We start from the raw sequence: 25,000 nt of genomic DNA on the forward strand, positions 1-25,000 counted from the left end.
TTTTTTTTTTTTTTTTTTTTTTTTTTTTTTTTCCCCTTTTGGAAGGATTTGTTTCCGGGCAGACAAGTCATCTGAAGTGTCTTGCTACATGGCACAAATTCGTTACCTATGAGGAGGAAAGGGTGGCAGTGCATGGCTTAGGATGGAAAGAAGAGAGAATGTTGTAAATCAGTGACCTCAACATACAAGAGCTTAAGCTGAGGTTAGAGCACTTTTAGTCACTACATTTCAGTTATGTTTTGGCTTTTTTTTTTTTTTTTTTGTCTGTATAAAAGGGGGTGGGTGGGGAGGAGAAAAAGAGTTAGTAGAACGGCAATGCTGAACATATTCTCCTAGATCTAATAACAACTTTTGCTGCAATGAATTAGTCAGAAATGAAGAGGTAGCTGATAATAAATCTTTAGACAACATAGGAAAATGTCAGTTGAGAAAATCAAGTAAACTAGGCATATGAGGTTCCAATTTCCAGATAACTAACATGGAAAAGTAGGCTAGGTAATTGGTATTTATCCTTTAACCTGCAGCTTCTGTAATTTGCTGGATAAAGAAAGATAGGTTGCAGTAGTAAAAAACAAACAAACAACCACCACAGGCAATGATTACAAGTTGTTTCTCATTTCAATAATGGCAAAGTTTCAACATAACTCAAACCAACATACTGAGGTGCAGTAGGATCATGTGATGAAGCAAGTTTCTTTAAGACATATGAAATGTAGAAGGTGGAGACACGTTTTGAGAATGCCAGTTTTGAAGCATGTCAGGAGTTGATATCTCCGGGAGCACTATAATTTTGTGTCTCTCATTTAACATATTGTTGATTTCTGCATCACTCTTTGCTTTTCCTTAATAGGGAATCAAGCCAGGAGAAGACACTGATCATGACCTATATTTCCTAGAATGTTTTTTTTCCTCATTAAGCTGGTATTTGTAGAATGTGTAGAATGTTATATTGTGTAGAACAAAGCTGTTAGCATTTTTAGATAGCTGTTCATACAACACATTCCCTTATTCGCTCCCACAGTTCACTCATGTACTAAAATATTTACCCACAGTTACTTGGCTGTAACAATAGCTGGAAGGCCAGTTCAGATTGTATATTCACAAGTGGACGGTTGTACTGGTGTTTCAATGGCTTCCAGGCTCTGAGGTGTATATTTAATTTTGTAGTTTTTCCCTGTGTGTAGCAACCGCCAGCCCCGTGGCTGTAGGCCAAATTGCAAGAGCCCGTTGTTGATGCCAGTGGCTTGCTTGGTGATGTTGGTGGCCCAGAGAGAAATCACAGCTTCTTGGTGTCCTAAGTATGTAAGATTTTTTGGATTCAGTAGGCCCACCAGTCTCTGGAACTTGTGAACCTTATGTGCTATATTCTTTCAGCACATATTTTTCTACTCTTTGGCTTGTTATTTTCTGTTAACTACCTCTCCATCCAAAACTATAGATAATTCCAGAATGCACTCATACAGGCTCACATAGAAAAAAACTTTTCTAACATCTAGTTTACATGATGATTAAAAATAAAATAAAAGGAAACAGAATATATTTTACACTTACTCCTTGTTCCTTAAAGTATACAAATAATTCTAAAGTATCATGGCATCACTAATTTTGTTTTTATTTTTGTAAAATATTAGTAACAGAAAGATGATGGATAATAATCATTAATTTCATGAATGACCGTTATGGAAAATAGATAGGCAGTCTGATTTACAAAATACAGGCCATTATCTATTCTCATGTTTTGATTTCAATTTCCAGTCATTTGTGTTCTCTGTGTCAGGAAAACTTTTTTTCAGATGTTATTTTCAGAAATGAACTAGGACAGTGGCTCCATGTTACTGTTCACCTGGCAGCTATGTAATAGATTCCTTTCCCTGTTCCCGCCAATGGTTCTGTCCTATGAGTTGCATTGATTTAATTATTTCTTTATCTGTCTAAACTGTTTCTGTGAAATGATCATATTAAAAATATATACTTTTTTTATTATTATTATTATTATTTCATTTCATGCATTTTATTTTGGAATGCAGCCAACTAGTTGAACTAGCATGATTTATAGCAAGGGACAGGAACCTTTAGAGTGGTGAGAACTGGAGTTGAATGGAAAGAATGATGGAGAAATAAATGGAAAACCTCATATTCGATCTGCTACTGACAGAATAATGACACGTAACAACAGCTTAGATGTCTAAAATATCTCAGAAGGTGTGCAGAACAAATGTTTATGACATGCTTTCTTATTCTTCACCTTCAGAGTAATAACACATTTGTGGTTACTATCACATTGATGTTTATCATTATGAGGTGGCAGGCATCAGGTGGAGACTGAAAATCTTAACAGCTCCTAATATTTTAAACATTTGTGATAATGAGTGAGAGAGAATTAAATGGGCTGTAGTTAAAATATATATATATATTTTATGGAAAAACAGAGTCCCTTTTTCTTCACTTCTTTCAGCTGCTGAATGTCACATTCACCATCCATTCATTTTGAAAATATGGGTACATTTTTCCAAATAAAAATGTTACTTTAAAAGCACGGTTAAATAAAAATTTATGACTAATTTTATTGTATAATACAGTAAAAATCCAGGGTTAAGTATCTGAAGTAATACCTTTAAGTTGCATGGGGAAGATCTTCCAGTCACTTGGTTTAGATCAACAAGGTAAATTACTTGAATGTAGGGAAGTTACTTTCAAGGAAGCTAACATATAATTTTAATGCACTAGCTACACCAAATTAACTTGCTGTTTGGAACTGTAGGACATGACTGAATTGCATAAACACAGGCATCTAGATGCATTTGAAAGGCCCTAGGGTCTGTCTGTTTTACAGCTGCCATTCGGAGGAGTGCAAGTCTTTTGGAGGTCCTTCGTCAAGTCTGCCAGCCTATCCGCATGTCTTGGATACTCTAGAGCATCACAGATAGCACTAGGCTCCTGTATTCAGGCAGCTGATCAAACTCCTAGGGAAGAACTCAACTCTGGATTCCGACACCTAGATTGGTGGTTTAGTCGATACAGTTAGAGGAAGACACATTATTCCAAAGTAGACACCTACATTTGCTCAGCTGAATGGCTTTCTAGACTTCTTTGGTTGTATTGACAAGATCTCCTTTGACAATAAAGGAAGCTTAGATAACTGCATTGTAGACATCTGATTTTAGACACTCTCCATACAGTAGATGCAAAGCAGCTTAATACACTTTTAAAGCAGCATCATTGGGAGTGAATTTCAGTCCTTTAACCTCAGATCTGTAAATTTGTTGTTGTTGTTGTTTGTTTTTTAATGTAAACTACACTACCTTTATAGTCAAATAGAAGGGGATGGGTGGCTCCAGAAAAGCTATTAGCATTTTTTTAAAGCATATGGTAGTCAAGATGAATCTCTTTCTAGAGGTGCCAGTCTTTATTCCTTTGCCTATGGGAAGAGGCTTAATCACTAGTTTAGATTTAGACAGCTACTAGGTGCTTTAAGTTAGGGGCAAATAATCTAAGATGAAATGAGTCACAATTTATTTGTCTAAACATAGACATCAAGTGCCACTTCAGATGTGCCAGTGTGTAAGAACATCCAGTGTTAGACACCTGTAAAGTGCTGGCAGATATGACAAGTAACTTTCAGATGGTTTCTTCTTCTAAAATAACTTCAGATGCCTGTTCAGGCAACCAAATCCAATCTTACATGTCTGTATGCAGATTTATCCAAAACATGAAATGCTTTGTAAAGGCATGCTCTTTTTTTGAAATAGCTTCCCTGGACAGGTACACCTACATATGATTTCCTCTGACTTAAAATACAAAATTGTCTATATTACCCCTGTAGTTGAAATGCTTTGAAAGCATTGTTTTGACTATATAAAGGTCATTTCTCCATCACTGAAATTACTGGTCATGAGTGGAACACAGCATCTATTTAATGGCATGCAGCCACATTTAGAGGTACAGGGAATAATATGTACATATGTATGTATGTATTTATTTATGTATTTAATCCAGAACACACTGGGTGGGAAATTTTGGATGAATATAATATAATTTGCCTATTATTATCAGACCAGGCTGTTGGGACCGACATTCAGGCTTTAGTGACAAGTGCTCTGATACAAAAACATATACTTTCAGTGCAGTTTGAGATGGTGATTAATCTTACAGATTTTTTTAAAAACTATATGTGTATATTTTTTTTTTTAATGTTTTGCATCTGGAAGAGAAGCAATATATTTTTTTATTGTCATTACTTTTTGTTTTGTTTTTAATTAATGGCAAATAAAGAGTGCCTAAGATGTGAAATTATTCCTGGTTTTGCTGTTCTGTTCTTTGATTGTCCTAAAGTAGGATTCATTAGTAACGATTCCTGACTGCAGATTGGGGATGTTTTTTGTAGTTTGTGGAGTGAACAAACTGGAAGAATGATTGAGAAATGTGTGGACTGCCAAACTAACTTTATCTTAAGGGACTTATCAACATTTTATTTATTTTTTTTTTTTTCCTGAGATTTTGTTCATCTTATTAAACAAGTCCTTAGAGGAGTGAAACAGTAGGTTACCTCCTTGAGAGCAAAGGACAGCCTGACTTATTTACTACAATTATCAATTTGTCCTTATCTTCATGAAGTGAAATACTTTTTTTTGTTTGTTTTTTAATGCTTCTGAAACAGCTGACAATAATGAATAAAACAATAAAGAAGACTTGGTGTTAACCCCTAGCCTAAGTCTATTTAATTTTTAAATATCACGTACAATTTTTTTTTTTTTTTTTTTTTTTTGTTTCTCCTAAATTCTCCTTATTTGTTTCTCCTAAACCAGATATTTATCAGGTGAAAAAACTATCAGGCACAAGTGACTAAAATGCTCTATTTTGTTTTGTCTTTGTGATAATATTGAACAGTTAAATTCTTAGTTTAAAAAAAAAAAAAAAAGTTTAGCTACAGTCTATCACATGAAAAAAGTCTGTTGAAATTTTGTGTATAATTCAATTTATTATTTACACATAGCTTTCTAATATTTCAAGTGATAGTCACCTAATTTGTACTTGTATTGAAAATTGGTTTGAAATGCTATTAACTTGAACAGGGAAAGATAGGACACAGTACTATGTGGATCAGCTGGACTATGTGGATCTATGTGGATCTATAAAAGAGAATCCTGCAACATCTAATTCAATACAATTTTTGCCATTTTAACATTTCAAGTTCTAATTAAGACTAAATTTAAACTTCTGTTATGGATAGTAGGATCAGAAGACAATCAGCTTCTATTCAGATACTATCCAAAGTAGCAATACCAGGGAATCCAGGCAGCACAGGGTACATAGACAATTGAGGGGGAGATGGTGGCTATTATAATCATAAACTTTCACCTCAGGTTATACAGGGATGTTCTGTCTAGGGGTCATAACAAAGTCACTGTTCATCTCTAATTAAATTATCTTTAATGATTAATTTTTGGATGTATAAATTAAATGAATGTTAACCTATTTTAGGAAAAGATTAAAAATGTATATGTACTTCAAGCATTTTTTTTTAAATGCTGCAGTTTGAAATTTGTGCAAAGAAGCAGCAGGAAATGAAGTTAAGTTTTTTTTTTTTTTTTCTTTGTTTTGTTTTGTTTTTAATTATACTGGTAAAAGTATTTGTAGATAGCAACATTAGTAATGCTTTCCATTTGACTGGGTGAAATAAGCATACGTCAGACAACTATTTCCTTCATAGAGCAACTATGTTGAGGGAGGTGAAACTTCAAAAATATTTTCTCAAAGCAGGTTTACTTACTAAACAAGAAAATTGCATATTTATTTTACCATTTGTGGAAATTGCCTTCTTTAGATTTTCTGTTGCAATGAATGTACATTATCTGCTTCTTTCTCTCTCTCTCTTTTTTTTTTTTCTTGCTTAAAAAATCTTTTATAGACATTTCTCAAAAAATGCATTTAATTCACACATGGATTTTTTTCAGCGTTAATTATGAGAACTCTTAATGTCTAGATCCAAAATATTTTGTTTCTGAGGTGCAAACAACATATTTAATAAAAAGATTGCAGCATGATGTTTAGTCAGTAGTAGTTTGATAGCTTTAGAATAAAGAATATTACTTCTATCATTAAGAGAACCACTTCATTATTTTCCTATTTAGTTGTCTTCTCTAGCTTAGGCATCAGACTAATGAGAATTTTGTAGAGCAGTCCTTTTCTGTCTAAACACCAACCACATAAATGCTTTCAATGGTGTTTGTGTGTGTTAACCCACACAAGAAATGCATGCAGAGATAATACATAGCCTGAAAAATACTTATGTGCTGACAGTTAACCAACAGTGTTGTCACAGCAGGAAGACATCAGTTGTAGAAACAGATAGTGACCTCAAAAAAAAAAAAAAAAAAAAAAAAAAGGGTCTGGTCAGCAGTATGGACAGGGTTTCACAAGATTATAAATCACCCCAGGGTCACTGTGTTCCCACCATAAAGAGAGCATGGTCGTCTTATTGTAATCTAATAAGTGATGGGAGCAAAGGACAGCTCCAGTGTGTGTGTTTGGAAAAAAAAAATCTTGATTACAGTTTCAAAACTATACAGTTTCCCTTGCCATTGAAGTGCAGATTATGGGGTTTAAGGCCATTTTAGGATTGGATTACCTTTTTATAGCGGTATGTTATTCCCTTGTTCATGAATCAGAAAGTACTTAAATTAAACTGAACATTTGGGAGTAATACTAATAGGGAGTGTGGTAGTAGAAAATTAATCACTATTTAGTGTTAGATGGCTAGCCAAGTAAGTCTTTGTTTTCAAGGCTTTTTTTCAGTGATTGAAATACCCACCTTAATGAACTGATGCGAAATTATATTTGGTAGTTCCTTTTATTTTTCAAAAAGATTGTTGCGGTGACTCATGCAAAAGGAAGTCAGTAGGAATGTATTTTTAATGTCTGTTTTAATCCAATTATTCACATTTTAATTTTGGAGTTTATTCTATATTGGATAAGATTAGGCTGAAGAAATTTTTGTTGTCTTACATTTTAGGGTTACGCATTTGAGAAATCTGAAGAAATTGGGTAACAACCTTGACATGCATAGATAAGAGACAGAAAAGGGATTTCCTTTCTTAACTTTCCAACATTTTTCATTTTAATCCTCAGATTCTTTTCATGTTTTTGGGATAGCACTTCTATCTCTATTTATTACCTATTCTCAAGAAGCTTATTATATGTTTGGAGCCACTCTGTAAGTTTGCTTCAGAAATGAAGAGATAAGCTGCTCAGCTTCACGTTCTGAAGAAACTGAAAACAGGATGCAGAAGATGGTAAAATGCTTCAGCATTTTTACATTTCAACATTTGCCCTGTGTTCATGTCTACATGCCTCTTTGCTTTCTCAGTTCAGGGAAGCTATCAGCTAGCTACCTGTTTTGGTACTTACTGCCTAGGTGCTAGCCAGCCATTAGGGGCTTCTAAAAAGTGTATTCTGTCCTCCTGCTAAGCACCTGGGAGAAAACAAATAGGAAAGAGAAGCTGAATAGGCCTTCCTATATCTTCCAGATTGTACTCCTCAGACCTGAATAACTTCTGTTCTTCTGTTTCTCTTGATGGCCATATTTAAAAGCAAAACAAACAAAAAACAAACAAACAAAAAAAGACAGATTTTTTTCTTGGGTGTTTCTTTCCTTGGTATGCACTAAATTTATGTATGGTTTCCTCCTGCACCCATAAATCGACTTGGGAAAAGAATAGGCCTAGCATGTTAGGAAAATCTCTAAAGCAAGAAGGTTCAGGAACCGGCTGTCTCCTCAGACTACTCATTTTCTTCATGGCGTCAATTTGTCCTTCTCATGCTGACGTACAGTTCTGTGTTAAAACAAAAAGTCGTAATTCTCAGAGTTATTTTTTTTTATTTTTATTTTTTTTAAAATTACAGACCAACTTCTGTGTCAATACCCAGGAAAAAATACTTTGAATAAACTTTATTTTCTGCTGACATTTTTCAAAAACAAACAAACAAAACAAAAACAACCAAACAAAAAACCCTTCAAAATTATTTTAATAATTTGTTATAGCATAAGTAACATTGATATATTTTTTTCTGAAAGGAATATATATATGTATTAATGCTGTTGTATTTCAGAGTGACTATTAATCTATATGGGTTATCATAAAGACAAAATTACACTAATTTTAACTTGTTAATGGTATTTGTATTTCAGATTTTTATTTCCCTTTTTGTGTACATCAGGATACTCTGTAGGATCACAGTAACTCCTGAGATATGCTCTGTCAGATCTGGGCAATTTACCAAATTTTGATTTCTAGGAAGCAGACTGGTATCATGAGAAGAACTGCAGTGCAGGTGGCCATTTGCTTCACAATTAATTTTGCATTTCAGATTTCCAAACTTGAATGAATTGAAAGGTTTTTGTTTGTTTGCTTGTTTTCCTATAGCACACAATCTTCATGTTTTTACAACCTGTTCAGTGTAGTAGCATTTCCAAAAGGCAACAGTATATTAACTGCTTTCTTCATTCAAATACACCAACCAACTGCGCAACTGTTCCAGTTTGGTTTCTTGAACAAAACACGTGTTATTTTTCTTGGGGTTGCACTGGATATTGATGATGATGAAGATGATGATTTGTATTTAGAATCATAAAGCAAACCTTTGATCTATTCCATCTCACTTGTCTATCATCGTTCCCATGTTATCCCATGATTCTCAGCCCATCAGCTGTTAATATAGGCAACTCTCACCCTGTATCTAATAGGACTGACAGAATCTCCTACTGCTACTATCAGTGTCAGTCCTTTAATTGAAAATGGGGCATGATTGATGGCTTATGCAGGTTCTACTTCCCATTGGACAGAAAGCTTTGCCTGCTTGACTTTCCCAGCAAATTTTTGTTAAAGAAAATAAACTACCAGAGTAATTACTATACCAAACCCAACAAGGTGTACGTTTGAAGTTCTTGTCTTACATTAGAAACACAAAACTCTTACTGATCTTTCAACAAAACATCCCAAAATATAAAGAGAGGGAAACATCATTGTAGACCTAACTTCACTTCTGCTCTATATATCCATTCTCCAATTATATAATACATTCTCTAAGATCCTCCGAAGTATCAGTCAGGTAAGTTCAATTTTTTATTTTTTATTTTATTTTTAACACAGTTCAGTCCAGAGATTTGCTGTTTTTGCTTGACGGATACATTAGAAGGAATAGTGTATTTGTATCAGACTATGGTATGGAGAACTGAGTTTATCAGAAACAGAGTCTTTGCATAAAAAAAGTCTCAGGCTTCATGAGATACAGTAGTGGAAGGAAGCATCATCCTATTCTGTTACAGATAACAGTGCTAGTTCCCACATAAGTCAAGCTATACTTGTTATTATTAGAAGAAGGGAATGAGTGAGTTGTTTAACATACAATGTTTTACTACTGGCAAAATTGCTCATGCTCTCAGAGTAAACTACAGAGTGCAAATGCCAGGGTGATTTTTGTTGCTGTTGTTGAAGGCATAAGGTAGATTGGTTAAGGTAGAGAAACAAATGTAGTTGCTTTGATTTATCACTTGTGACATTAGCGTGTACTATACTGTTCTCCTGGAAACAAAATGGTTGCACCTGAGGACAGTGATATAAACACTACTTTGATTATTTGAAACAAACCATTAGGCTTTGATGAAAGAACCATTACTTTAGTAGACCTTGTACAGAGAGCATGCTTAGAGATAATGGATGAGCAGCCTACAAATTGCTTGCTTGGAATTTAAAGAAGTCACATTTTTGTTTGAACTTCATGGCATAAACAGATATCTAACATGAACAAGACAAGCTAATGGTATACTTACCATTTAGGTGAAAACACACTATTGCAAAATTTACTTTCAATACTTTAAATACTGCATTTTAGTGTGCTGAAAAAAGTAATTTCCCTATGGAGCTGTAACGTGTATATGTAGATTAGAACCATATGCAATATATACATTTCTGTATATGTGTTTTTGTATACGTATCTGTATTGAAATGCTAAGTTTGGTTTTATGTATTTAATTTGCTGCATGTTTCATAATGAAAATAATTATTTTGCGGTATAACATAATTAAAAAGGTTCCAAAAGCTCTCATATGTGTGCATATTTAACAAAAGAAGACCAAAATATATTCAAAATATTTGTGTTTGTTCTGTGGCAGATTTTCTTCAGTGTATCTTAAATGATTATTTATTTATTTATTTATTTTGTGTTTGGTGTCTTAGTTACAATTGGTCTTTGTGGTCACTCCTCGACCGTGAAATGATTTAATTCCCTTTTTACTTCTGTATCAACCGCAGTCCATAACTTTTTGTGTGTACTGTCAGGTATTCTTTTGAGGTAAACCAGCTACTTTCCTCTGAAGGAAAACCCAGCTGTACTTCAGGTGACAGTCCACTCTGGGAACTATTTCCAAAAGGCACTATGGACAGGATAGCACTAGGTTTGTTTCCTTCTTTTCCTTCTTTTTTGGGCAATTCTTAAATGCTATCCTAGAAAATGCTCCACTTTCTAGTACTTCTGGGTACACTCATGAAATTTCCTAGATAATGCAGCACATACCTTACACATCTACTACAACTTGGTGATAGAGGAAAATTTACTAGACTTCCCACCAGTAGTATCTGTACTTGCAGTGTTCAAACTATCTTGGAGCGGTGGAATTTTTTCATCTAAATTTGTATCTACATCTGAACCATCAAACGATGGTTTTTGTCTTGATAGTCAAGGAACTGTATACTTATAACTAAGGAACAGTATAACTATAGTTATATATAACAGTATAACTAAGGAACTCTATACTATAGCGAAGATGTTACTCGCTTCATTGTAAAGAAGTTCAAAACTGATCAAATGAAGCAAACTGTGGAAGTTCCTGTGTTGCACCACTGATTATGAAAGAAGCATATAGGATGACCCTACCACATGGGTATTTCTACATTGCAGATATCTAAATGTAAGTGAAACAAAGGCACCCCATTTGTCAATACAGTGTAAGGGAGAAAGCTAAAAATTACACAATGAATTCATAGGCCCATAATGTGTCTTGTTTGTAATAGTTACCTGATGGTGCAGACAGTGTTGCCCATTTCTGCAAGTTATCTTTATCTGCACATGTTTTTACAATGAAGATTATTATTAATTTACTTATTGATTAATTGCAAGCATTATCAGAAAAAATGCCAGACTGGAGCAGGGCCTGCCTTAGTGTTCCCCCAAATAACAGTCTAGCCTTAACTGCTTTTGGAGATGGAAACGTAAACAAAAATTGAGAAGATAACTCTAAGCCTGGGTGACAACCAAAGACACGTAGAGCCTGAATTATTTACTTTTGCATTATGGTAGTCACATCCCAGAATCCTGTTTTGTGTGACAAGTCAACAAGGAGTAAAGAATACAACACTTGAATATATGACTGCTTTTCTTGTTTAATTTCAGGGGAAAAAAATAATGAGAATACTGGCTGCTGTATATAGATCATGTACTGATTACAGAATACTGAGGATAGAGAATAGTGGGCTCTATGTCCATAACCCACATACTGCTGGGTATGAGAAAATGAGTCCTGTTTTTTAGTTCTGTAGACATCATCTTGATGTATTAAAGTGCTTCTCCAAAGCATAAGCATAAACATGGTATCACAGTCTAAGCCTCTCTGTGCTGTGTATTTTGAAATGGCTGCATTATCCTGCAAACCTGTAAAGTGTTCAGTATTTAGCCATAAACATTGCAACAAGGTTACGATTTGTTAAACAAATATTTATCCTACTTAACTATTTTTAACTTTTTTTATGGACCTATTAAGTGTCATAAAACCTTTAATTGATTGTCCTTGAACAACTTTCTTTTCTTTTGAAGTTTGTGTATTTAGCTACCATTCCCTTGCTCAAGCATTTTGTGCTTGATCTAATAAGTTTTATTAGAGATAATGAATTGACAGCAAACTTTAATCTTCTATGGATGCATCCTCTGAAGTGTGTTACGGTTATAATATATCTAACAAACTTCTGTCCTGATTATGGACACGTTACCAAGATGCTATAGGGCTTTTTAATTGTATCAAGTACTTTTTTTCTAAGTTGGGTTCATTTAAATATTTATTTTTAAAATGTAATGTAATATTTTTAATATACAACTGTTATATCAAGAGTATTTATGAATAGATTTATGCAAATGCATACAAGGATGTAAACCAGTAAAATGGCTTAATAGTTTAATAATCCATAAAATAGGATTTTTTTTTGAAAAATAACTTTCCAGTTTCTAAGCCTGAATTCATATTAGTGATTGTAGTTCATTAAATTAGTTGTTTTCTGTTTTTATGAGCAGCAGATTTTTTGATCCAAACTTGATCCAAATAATCTTCTAAATTTTGTTTCACCTTGTGGTAAATCATGAACACAGTATCAATAGTGGGATCGTTTTATTCCAAAGCAAAATGCTGTGTACGGAAGAATAAATGATAGAGAGAGGGTTTTGACTCCTATTCCTGCTCAGTTTAAATAAGTTAATCACTTGTCTTTTTATGAGATCCTTCATTGCTTGATAGCCCTCTGAAGTTCCATTCTGAGCTTTTAGTATCATTATGTGAATGCTGCTTAGATATCAAGAGGTTTAGTTTAACTGTTGAAAAGCTTTTTTCCAATTCAGTTTTCATACAGTTACCCATAATATATATATATTTTTTTCTCACAAAGTCTGATAACTCTCATCAAATGAGTTTTCTATGATTGTGACAAACTTAAGCAGTTTTTAAAGATAGGTTTTGTTTTTACAGCTTGAAAAAAATAATTGCCCATTTTAATCAGAACAAAAAATTCAAATCCTGTTCTGCTCAGGAAGTGGGAAAATATAAGCTAAACATGGCAGCAACAAGGCTTGCTGTTTCTGATGTTTGTAATTTCAATTAATGGCCAGGTATTTAGCTGATTAAAAAGTGAATATGCACAGAAATAATTACTTTCACACATACAGCATATATAAATGTATATGTGGATTAAAGTAATCCAGCAGTTGCATGTCTTCTCACTTGAGACAGGAATTTTGTCATGTTTCTTTAAGGGCTGCAAGATAAGCTGTTCAGTAACTTCTCTATTCAGCAACTTCTCTGTTTTCTATCTTACAATTTTGAGGCTTTTTTTTTTTTTTTTTTTTTCTGTGACTTTTTCTGAGTTTCTTTTACTTAGACCATTGTCCTGTAAAAAATTAAAAATATATAGCATTGCTTTGTAACTTGTTCTCAAATACTGTCTGAGGTAGGATTCTTTAGTCCAGATTTAGGTATCCACTATTCAGAAACGTCATATTTGAGCTTGCTTTGTGCTGAGTGGAAAAAAGTGGGCTCTTCTCAGACCTATTTGAAATGACCACTGAAGGATAAGATGATTCATGCCTGGAATTATCCATTTCTCTACATCAACTGGAAAATGTATCAAGGGTGTCTAGTGTAGGGGCAGGGGTGTACAACAGGTCAGATATTTCCCAATTCTTGGATATGGCATTAGTGTATGACGTGATTCCAACAGATTGGGGCATTATTTGGTGTGGCTTGTTTGTCATGCAAGAACAAGTTCTGTTTGAAGACTCAAATAAATCTTCTGCTTTCTTCTTCCTGGAAAATATGCTTGAAAATAATAAAGTAAGGCCACCTTCTTTAAAAATATTGTCATGCCAGTGGACTGTTAGCCATTTACTCTACAGAAAAAGTTTTTGAGGAGGAACTTTCCCTCTCCCAACCCCAAAATATAGTGGCTAAACTGACAAGTTAATTTCAGATTCAGCTGTGATTGAGCACATGCCATTTTTACATGTTTTACATAACTAAAATAGAGCTGTCTTTAGAAATCTGTATATTAGGGAAATGAGCTCTAATCAGGGAAAGCTTTCTTCATAAGTGGATATATTCATATATTTTTTACTTTTTTTTTTCAAACATATAGCACTTAAAATTATATTAGGAAACTTAACGGAATTATTACTACATGGCTCATAGCACCATATAGGAAATAATGGAAATGATAATTCTGTTATTTTCCCTAATAGATAACAACTGATACTGTATCAGTTGCATAATCATCCTCAATCTCAAACATCTGTCTTTTATCTGAATATTATTTTTTAAAAATGAAAGAAAATAAGCTTCCCTGAGCTTTACAGGTATGAGATACTGTTGTTAAGTTTGAGAACCTTCATTTTACATTTGTTTAGAGTAGGACTGAACATGATCACCCCAGATTATTTTTAGTAAAAATAATAAGCAGAAAGTTAAAGTTTAGGATTCTTATTAAGGAATGCTTATCTATTCCTTACTATGCAAACCATGTAGCGTTTTTCTTACTAATAATCTGAAAACAAAGGTTATAAAAGCATGCAGAACTTGGTAAAACAAAATTTTCACGATTTACTTTCTATTCATGTGATTACAGAATAGAATCAAACTTGTGGTGGTGGTCCAAAATATAGTTTGTATGGGAAAAATAAGTAAAGATGTAGACTTACTGCTTCTGGGATGTTTCAAAATCAGATTATTTTTTATTATTATTATTGTTTATTTTAAAGATTAAAGAACAATTAACAGAATTATCTTTTTACTATGGCTCTTGTAATTATGGTAAGAATGTGGAAAAAAATCTTACTTTTCTTTAGTTTGACCATGTATTTCTGCTGCCATGTAAGAAAAAGCTAAACTGAATTAGCAGATCTTTTGGATTTGATAGCTGGGTTAAATGGTATTCAGAAGAGTATCACTGCAGACCCATTAAGTCTTGAGCATTGCATGGGGAATTCAAACAGCAGACTTTCACTTTATGTTTCTCTGTGATTGTCTCTGCAGCTTTTTAGTTTTTGTGCTGCTCTTTGTAGATGATGGGTGATACTTTAAAAGGGTTTCTAATAAAAGGCATGTGTGTTCATGGCCGTTTGACCACATGCAGTGTTGTGCCATGTAATGGAAAGCAGATAAACACACAATTTTTTTACCATTAATTAGAGTATAACACAAACAAGCTGTATCCGGCATGAAATAATTTAGTATAAGAAACAATAGAAGGGGATAAATAACATCACTTACATGGCTTTGATACCATATGAGTCATGAAGGCATTGTTCTTGCTCCTGAAACCCAGAGATCTAAGTGAATTCTGTAAAACAAAACAAAACAAAATAATCTGTGTACTTATATCCTTCTTTCGCATAGCATGTCCATCTAGGTGGTCAAACTCTCATTTACAAGCCCAACTAGCTTTTTGTTTTGGTATCCGATGCTCAGTTAGGAAGCATCTGGGCTTAATATTTTTTTCCTGTTTCCTTTGTCTGTTAATAGGAATGGTTTACTAGATGTTTTTTAAAAAACTGTAGTACACTAAACCTTAGAGTGGCTAAATTTGCTTTCTAGATCAAGTCAGATGCATTAGTAGCTATCTTTGCTAAGCCATGAATGTAGACAAACAACAGGTGTTTCTTTCATGACCAACAAAACCTTGATGCTCACTGCTTTTATGCAATTGCAACTGTATTTGTATATATAAATAATAGTCTTGTGTACAGTACAGAGGTATATATAAGTTTAGGTTTTATGAGATTATATCTTTTTCAAATATAGAGTGAGTAAAGTCTTATGAGTTTCAAGGATGGAATCTTACTCTTTCAAGACTAGTGAAAGTTATTAATGTTTATAGTGGTATTGATGCATTCCCTTCCCTCAGATGTAGATGCATGCACAGAACAGATTTTTGGTAGGAAACCCTGAGAAAAGGCTTAATCTGCAGCTGAGGTAGTCATCCCTTTGTACTGAAATAAGTATTCATCCAGAGTACTATTCATCTGCTCCTAATGTGAATATTTAAAATAGATCAGATGAATTATGCCTTAAAATTTCCTGTTCCTCTCAGTTGAATCTAAGGAATGATTTGCTCAGATGGAGATGCTTACACTTTAGGTATCTAAGTTAGGTCAGATGAATCTGATCAATACAATTTACTATGCAAGTGTGCTTTAAAGAAGGGTGTAAAGTATGTGGCCTGATAGACTTACATATTTGGCACAGAAATTGCACAGAGCTATGGGAAAAGAAAAAAAAAAAGAGAAACTCACAGAGCAAGGAGAATAAAACTGGTGAGGAGCTGAGACATGTAAACATAACCTTAGTGCTTCATATCATTTGAAAGCTTTCCCAAAGATATCAAGGATATCTTCATACAGATGTCCACTGATACATTATGGTAAGCATAGTATTTAACATTCAACAGTTAACATCCATTATAATAACTGCTTTACAGTAAAAAATGAATTGGTGAATGGTGTTAAGGAGTGTTAATGCAATCCAAATAAAAATGTATTTAAGAGCCTGAGGTAATTGTCTAGGATGTAAAAAAAATCCATTTGAATTTATTCATTTATACTTTTTTTTTTTTTTTTTTTTTTTTTTTCCCAAGAATCACTTTTCTCATAGGAAGGCAGATACTACTGTTAATGTTTTGCTTTGCAGGTGTTTTTCCCTTGCTTAGAAAATTCTTCAGTATTTAAAGAATAAGTAATTTTATTTTAACAAAACCCAGTGACATATATATTTACAAACTCGCACATAATTCCTGTGTAATATTAGAACCTCCATGTTAAGGAAAGAGTTAAAAGAGAGTTAAAAATAAGAGTTAAAAATAAGAGTTAAAAATAAGGGTTAAAATTCTTGAGAATGTACCTTCTTGACAGCAACAACAACAAATCAATGGATTTGCTCATATTAATAAGGGTTTGCAAACAGGCTGTTTGTTTTTATACCTTTTCTATAAGCATAACCAAATAATATAGTAAGTGTTGGCTAAATTAAAAATATTTTTTAGGCTGCCCTATGTTTGGTTGTGTGATGAAAAAAATAATTTGTTTCAGGAAAGACGTATCAAGATCTAGCATTGATTCTAGACATTAGGTTGAACACTGAGATGTTTTTAGATGTGTGTCTAGTGCTTCCTTTTATAGATACTGTTAACACTTGAAAATGTATTATTTCACGCAGAGGGTGTCTATAAGAGAGTTAATATAGTATACTAGTACATCAAGTTACAGAGTTATTTTAGATAAGGTGATAATACTGAATAACGATGTGAAGTTTTTCAGTATTTTTGTCTCAGTTGAAATCTGGATTTACTGGAATGTTTCAAAGTCCAAAAAAACCCTCTCTCTGCTACTTGAACAGTCTTGCTCTAAGGAATATGTGGACATTAGCATAAAGGTTGCACATGTTATACAAAGTGTAATTAAAGAAGCTTTGATCCCCCAAATGTCAACTAGCTTGCTAAGTGTCATAACAAAGTGTCAAGCATCTGGTATACAGTTAATTTGTAGTCATTAACTGCATATTGTTGATGTGACAGTTTGTTAGCAAAGCAAGCTTGACAGTTTGCATTTTGTTATTGATTGACACCTACAGACCTCCCCACCCGTTCAGTTTACATTCCTTATGAGGGTTCCTCAGGTTGCACTTTTACTTTTAACTAATTAGTTTAGTTACTTTGTCCAATATGTTAAAAAGGAGTGGATGTTTATAGGGAGCTCAAGATTCCTAATTTGATAGCAAGAGAGTTTCTTGAGAGTCTATCTTCAATATGTTAGTAATCAGTTTTACAAATTTGTTTTAATGCTGTTGATAATCTGTACCTTGCATTAACATATATCATCAAAAGCACCTATTTACATGTACATTTACACAGAATCTATTTATAATCTAGATTGTGATATCTTTTTTCTAGTTGAGCAGGAATGTGACTTAGGAAGAACATAAAAGAAGGCCTTTCTACTGAGTTCAACTTTGTATTATGCAACATAAACACATTTTAGTCTGTATAGCTTGTTAAATATTCAATAGCCTTTTGCATTATTTTGAAAGCTGGAATTAATTAAAATAATTAAACTGCTTTTTGGTTTTGGTTCCAATTTCCTTTTCCCCCTGTATAATACAAAGACAATCTATCAACAAACTGAGCATGCTAATGAGCAGCAATAAATATTATGCAACTATTTTTATATCCAGAGAAGAATTTATGTGTATTTTTTATAATGGGTGATGAAAGTGGGTTATGAAGAGAAGTTATATAAGGAATATTGATTCAAATTAGTTCTGTTTTGATGTTTTTCAGGCACTTTCACAAATTTCTGAATATTGTTTTCTAAATTAATTCCAATTGCACCAGTTGCAATTTTAAAGTTCATACTTATGACTAAAGAGAGTAATACCAAGGAAATCCTTATTTATTGATTCACTTTATTTGTTATTAGTCTTCAGATACTGAATCTTATCACACATTCTACAAGAAGTGGATTGGATTAAATTTCTTCCGGAGCCTGCTATTATTGTTTAGACTGATGCCAATGTGGTCTTGGAAGTTAGAGACAAAGCTTTGCTCAGATCCATAAACTAAGCACACCGAAGTCTGTCATACTGGTAGTCCTCATACTCATTCTGTAAGGTGTTTGCAGAATTTTACTTGCTTCTGGAAGTATGCTAGCTAGGTAATTTTCATGTTATGTGTCATTTACATATATGAGTAATAGAACTCATTTTTCCATCAGTACACCTTTTTCATGCCATGCAAGAATTATACATAGATTGAACAAATTAAAATTTAAGATTTTGCCTAAATGTTTAGATTTTGTTCTTCCTTGCCTTTTTTTTTTATTTTTTTATTTTTTTTTTTAGACCATTAGTCTTCACAGTTCCTGTGGATTATGGCTTTTCAGCCTTTTTGTTTTATTTAGACTTAATCTAACAAAAATATGCCAGATTTCATCTGTGATGAAGTGCCATATATCAGTGCATGAAAGACAGCAAGTACTTCAGGATGTTTCAGTGATATCACAGAGCTGAGAGCTGACTGTGTATCGTAGATATGTATACAGATATCTATATCTATATTTTTTTGTTTTTATTTTTTAATATGGCAAGGCAGTTTAGCATAATATGTATTGAGTGTTTGAATAAATGTGAAAGGAGTAACAAAAAGGATACAGTTATTTGTGCTTACACACCTCTGTGGTTTTCTAAAAAGATTCTTCATCCACAGCTGTTAGTGATGCATGATGCTGAGGGACAAGTTGAGTGGAGAACACTGAACTTTTCTGTATGTAGAAATTATGAGCAACTATCACCTTTCTGACACGATCAAAATGTGAAATGATGGTGATGTTTTAGGCAACAGCAAAATTCCCATTGTCCTCGTTTTGGCTAGTATTTTGTGTTGGTTTCCAAGGAAAGGACAGCATATAAAACTGCTTAGTGGTACTAAAGTTAGGAGCTGATTTTCTCCTTTAGTGATTTTCTTGTAGAAGAAATGTCTTCAAACTGCATAAGGAACAGTACTCTGCTTAGTACTCTGACAATTTAAGAAGGATATGTAAAAGCACAAATAACAGAGAACGGTAGAGTATTTTTCCTTAGTGAACAAAGAATTAAGAGAATTGTGGAACACTAAGAACAAAACATTCTTAAATTCTTTCTGAAAGAACTTTATTAAAGAAAACATCAACTGTTTAGTTGGACTTGCTTCCTTTGTATTAATTCTTTCATGCTTGATGTACTGAGAGAATTCACATAATCTGAAATGGGGAAAATAGCTCATTGCCGTATATTCTTATATGAATAACATTTAAAAAAAAATCTTTATTCTTTAAAGGTGTTATGCTTTCTTTTCTGTACCTTTTTGAAATTTCAGAAGACAACTGGCTGTGTAAATTAGAGCTTCTCAAGATGACTGAAAATTATTAAGCCAGCAAAGGCTTATGGTATTGTCAGAGATTATTGTTTTAAACGTAGATTTATTAGTCAGAAATGATTTCTTTATTATGTTGAACAGTAAGATGCTAGATTCAGGCTCTAGCAGCCTAAATAACATCAGTGATCCGACACTCCAGAAACAGCAGCGGTTCTTAAACATATATATATATATATATATTTACTGTGAATTTTAAATTGATTTAATAAGAAAAAATTAGCATTTTCCCTGCATACAAAAAAAATAAATTCCCATTCCACTTCCATTCACATTAGTAGAGTGTGGTCCAGCTTTTACTTGGAACAGCTGAAGAAAGCAATTTGACTATCTGCTCTCATTTACTGTGCTGATGTTGCTTCTGTGGAGGCTGGTTCAACCTCTATGAAATGTTAGGTGTTGGCAAATGTTAGCACAAGTGTTAGCAAAACAGTATCTTTACTGACTATATAATATTACATGAACAACAGGATGGCAGTTGTATCTTATAAGGTGATCCTGCTTGAGAAGGCTTGTGTAAGTGAGAAGCTGCGTTTTATAATGCATTTTAGCTTAGTATTTAACTGAGCATGTGTAATGCTTGGGGACAGTTTTGTAGCTCATATAATTTAACAAAATTTCATTGCAGTCAGTGGACCTATTATACCAACTGAAAATCTGCACTAATTTTTTATATAGGGATGCTGAACACCTCTTTCTGTGATTGCTTTTATTTTGTCAGAAATATTATCCTACTTTTAATTCCTTTATATCTGTAGTTTTTTAGTTCTCAAACTTTCCATTTCTTGTGGATAGTTATTTTAAATGTTTTTAATAAATTATTAGATCTTATACTACATTTGACAGTAGGCATTTGAAAGTCACTGTCCTAGTGAAAGAAAAATCTAAGATTGAGTTCTTTAAAAATGGTTTGGATGAAAATGGTTCTTTTTTTTGGTCTTGTTTTGCTTTTAGGAAACAAATATTCATTTATATATCCTTTAGTAATACTAAAATATGGAGAGGTGAACTTTTCCTTCCCCCCTTTTTTTTGCTTGCTTTATGAAGAAGTTTGATACTGTTCAGAAAGCTTATTCCTGGGTATTTTTAGGCCAGCACTTCCTTCTTGCCCTCTAAAATACTTTAGGCCATGTATGTGTTTTTAGCTTGGTTTCGTAAAGAAACAAAACCTATTCATTTCCCTGTTTCTTCTTCAGGCCTCATCTCTCACAAATTGTGTGCTTATGTTAATCCAGGAAAGGCATGGGAATAGGGCATTCTTTCCATTGAAAATATTAATCACCAACACAAAAAAAGGCCTGAAAGGACATAAAAAGGGGAATGACTCGAGTTCCCCTACAACTGCTTTTATTTTGATTTCCCCTTATACAGTCAAATTTCTATTTGACCAGAAAATGTCCAAACTCCAGACCACTCACTTGCCAATAAAGATAATTAGTCCTTCTTTTTGGAGTAAATCAGATCCCTCCTTCATAAATAGGTAGCACGAAAATCCTCCTAGCAGATGTGAAAGATGAGATTTGCACTTTCCTAGATTACTGTACTTTCTAGAAGAGATGGTTCATGTTACTGATGAAGAGGATAGCTACACAGAAGAGTTGTGTACTCTTCAGGGAAGGCTTCCTTCAGTGAGTACTACAACACTGATTTGAGTAGTGAGAGGTAATTGAGAAAGAAAAATGACACCTATGTCAGGTTCAGGTCCCTTGATGTTGAGCATTGACCAAACAGTGGTAACCTTGCTGACACTAAGCAGGATTGGTCCTATATATTGATGTCTTTGAAACTAATGACTTCATTACTTGTTTGCTGTTTCTTGTTGCAAGACTGGGTGAGACCAAGAGGCCCAATTACACAGAACTCAGAGAGCCAAACATTGGAGAATGTCCATTAAGAAGCAGCAGCTGGGAATCCAGATTTACTGCTGCTGTGTATGAAGTTGTTGCATTATAAATTTAAATTTATAATCATAAAATCATAACATTTGTGTTATAAACTATAAATTTAAATTGATTTGCAGTGAGGACAAAGAATTGGCTTGAGTTTTGGCAGATTTAACTAGGTCTAGAAGCTAGATCAGTATTCTGATCTTGATACTACTTTAATATGGGTTGTCTATTCCAGCTAGCTAATATACTTTCTCCTCACCCCATAGATGTACCCCAAATCTTCTGCCAGGAAAAAAATATACTTTGCAAGTCAGACCTGGTATTAAACAAGATGCTGATGCTAATTCCAAGTCATTTACAGGCAATGGAATACTCTGACACCTCTTACTCCCAAGAAGATTCTTCTGAAACTTTTTTCCCTGGGTAACTTCTGGTACAATGTTTACTTGACGCCACAAAGTTAATATACCATACTACCATTAACATTCTCTTTCATCACCTCCACATCATCTCTTCTGCTTGAACTCTAGCAGAGATTCCCCTCCTCCCTTTGAGAAGAGAAAATAAAATTAAACGATATCCATTACCAAGTGCCAAGCCAGGTATTTGCACCATTCTCTCAGGCATAGTTCTTTTTCGTGAAGTCAAACAAAAGAACTTTCTCATGCTATTGTTGAGGAGACCACCATTCACAAAACAATTCACAAGTTTGTGAGTTATAATTTTAATAATGAATTTCAAGTAATTATCTTTATAAGTGATGAACAATTTGGATAGTTCCTTCATGCAGCTATGGACAATGTAAAATGCGAAATGTTTAGGTTCTGTGAGAATATCTGCACATTTCTATTTCTTCAACATCATGAAGAATGATTCCAATCAGACCTCTGCTGTTAAGCAAGAAAATGGTATCTCAGTTATTTTGATATTAAATTGATGAAATCTTCTGACAATTTTATAGGGCATCTGTTGATAGTTCCTTAAGACCTAAGCCTCTTACCAAAGAAGATTTTTGAGATGTTATGTCAGCGTGTTTGTTCACTGTGTACCATTTCCATCTTTGCTTCTTTCTGACTTCCTGAGAAAATAAAGTGACTATTAATTGACTGGTTAGCTTATACAAAATCCTGCCCACATACCCACCTCTGGATTGTGGATAAAGGTAATGGAGTAAAACACAATGGCTGATGTAGTTTCATAAAATGTCTACTGGATTATTTAGGAGGGGTTATAAAATGGATTTGGCAGATAAAAGGCTAGAATCTCATCTGGCATGCATTGATATGGATCCATTGACTAAATGAAGCCCTTTCAAGGTAAAACAGCTGTGAATCTGGCATAAATTCATAAACACAGAGCTGAGAAGTATGTAATTTTTCTTTCAATTACATTCTTCTTTTCTTTCTATTTCAAGTAGTTTCAATTTTTGATTTACTTTCACATACCTGTTGGTTTGATTAACTGTGTGAAATACTATGCCATGAGTGTTTTTTTTTTTTTTTTCCAAAATGCCTTGCTCCAGGAAAAACAAAAACAACAACAAAAACACAACTCCCCCCAGAATCTCTCCTGTTTCTGTTTGCTTTTGGTTTTCATATTTTTTATTTGCATACTTACTTTTGAATTATCAACATTATTTTAGCTTTTTTTGCTAATCAAATATGGATTATCACAAAGTAATTTACAAATCAAAGTGACTAAGAAAGAATTCATATTTTGTTAAAACACAGCTATTATTCCTCTTCTTTTTCCTTGTAAATAAATGTAAAAGGTACATACATTCATCCAGGCTATTTTGAAAAACCTTTCTGGATGTAGTAGAAAAGCTGATTTGTATGCATGAACTCGCATTCTTGTGTTTGTGCTAGCTTTAAGTAGCAACACAGCTTTTAATTGTGAGGTTTTAAGTTCTGCAATTAAAATTTACCCTTTCTACTGAGGGGATTGAGTGATAGTTTTTTTGATTTACCTTAGACAGTTTAGACAAATTATATTTAAAAGCACATAAAGATGTAAGATGCATTTCCTGACTATAAGAAGGTCAATATGTCTTAGGCACATTTGCTGAAAGTTTTACTTTGAATAGCTAAAGATATTTTCTACTGTATTGCAGAGAAATACTAAGATGCTACTAAGAGTTTGCCTGTCAATCTCGTCCCAGGAATCAGTTTTCTTGAAAACCATGACTGTATTATCTAAATACAAAATGTATTTTTACCTTGAAGTGTTTAGATAATACATTTTCCATTGTATAAAATTATGTCAGTAACAGTTGATTCATTAAAACTCCAAAAGCCGCATATGTAGAAAATACCCAGTGTCTTCAGGGTATTTTCATATTTATAAACTACATAAATGACATTCAAAAAGTATGGTTATATGATCAAGGAATTTTGAGACAGATAAGGTAGAATTCATATGGCAGAATTTTATAAGTGAAGTATGATGATACAAAGGAATTAGTACAGTGTTAACTGACTTCAAATTTTATTAACTGCATGTTAACTGCTGCTGTGCAAAAAATAAAGTAGTGCCTCAAAGTGGTTGCAAAATAGTGTTAAAATAATTTATTGAAGTTCATGTACTGTTATCTGCTGATGGTAACACAGACCATTAAATATTTATTAATCAGTATCTGCATGAATGTATCTTTTTGAAACTTGTCCAGTCATGATTTCAGAAGTTCTATTAAGTATATTAGTACAAACTGACAATCTTATCAGTAATAAAAAAACAGGTGTATTTATAATCTGAATTTTAGATCTGATTTTTAAAGTGCAGTTAAGCTCTTTCCTAGGTGAAAAAAAAAAATCCTATTTTTATTTGCTATTATTTCTGTCTCATTTACATCACCATTGTTTCTAGAAGCCCTCACCATGCACCTACTCCGTACAGACCAAGGAGTCCTTGGTCTACATGTAAGCAAAAGACAACAGATGAATGCTGCCATATGGAGTATATGCAAATAAGATAACATTGATCAACATGATAAGCATGCTGTGAGTCTTAAACTATGCATAAACCTTTTTTACAATTTGAAGACAACTTTTTCATGTTCCTGTTTTAGGTCTTCTACCAAGTGCATATACTTCATGGTCATGGCTGCAATAATAGTAATAAAAAGTTTAATTGAGAACCTCCAAGCAGTCAATAATAATTTACATTATTAAAAAATATATATAATGTATTGCAGATGTTTTTAAAAGGGTACACTTTAAATTACATAGCATTACATAATACAATCTAGTCTTGTGTTTACTTAAAATAAAACACTTTGTTTGTTTGAACAATATGTGATTTTACAGCTTTGGTTCCTTTATTTTTGAAGAAATGCTAGTAGTG

The 25,000-nt window shown here is 33.3% G+C and overlaps 1 protein-coding gene and 1 long non-coding RNA gene across 9 annotated transcripts in view; both read left to right on the forward strand.

Annotated features, from left to right (window-relative positions):
• The window catches only part of LOC118163831, a 2,354-nt gene extending 882 nt beyond the window's left edge, over window positions 1-1,472 (forward strand). Inside the window, exons 2-3 of the long non-coding RNA XR_004749205.1 lie at window positions 46-202; window positions 851-1,472. This is a non-coding gene — a long non-coding RNA (uncharacterized LOC118163831). The remainder of the gene's footprint in view (window positions 1-45; window positions 203-850) is intronic.
• DACH1 (dachshund family transcription factor 1) overlaps window positions 1-25,000 on the forward strand; it is a 386,987-nt gene that overhangs the window by 30,552 nt on the left and 331,435 nt on the right. The window lies entirely within an intron of this gene.

Source organism: Oxyura jamaicensis, chromosome 1 (genome assembly GCF_011077185.1).
Source record: "Oxyura jamaicensis isolate SHBP4307 breed ruddy duck chromosome 1, BPBGC_Ojam_1.0, whole genome shotgun sequence".
NCBI lineage: Eukaryota > Metazoa > Chordata > Aves > Anseriformes > Anatidae > Oxyura > Oxyura jamaicensis.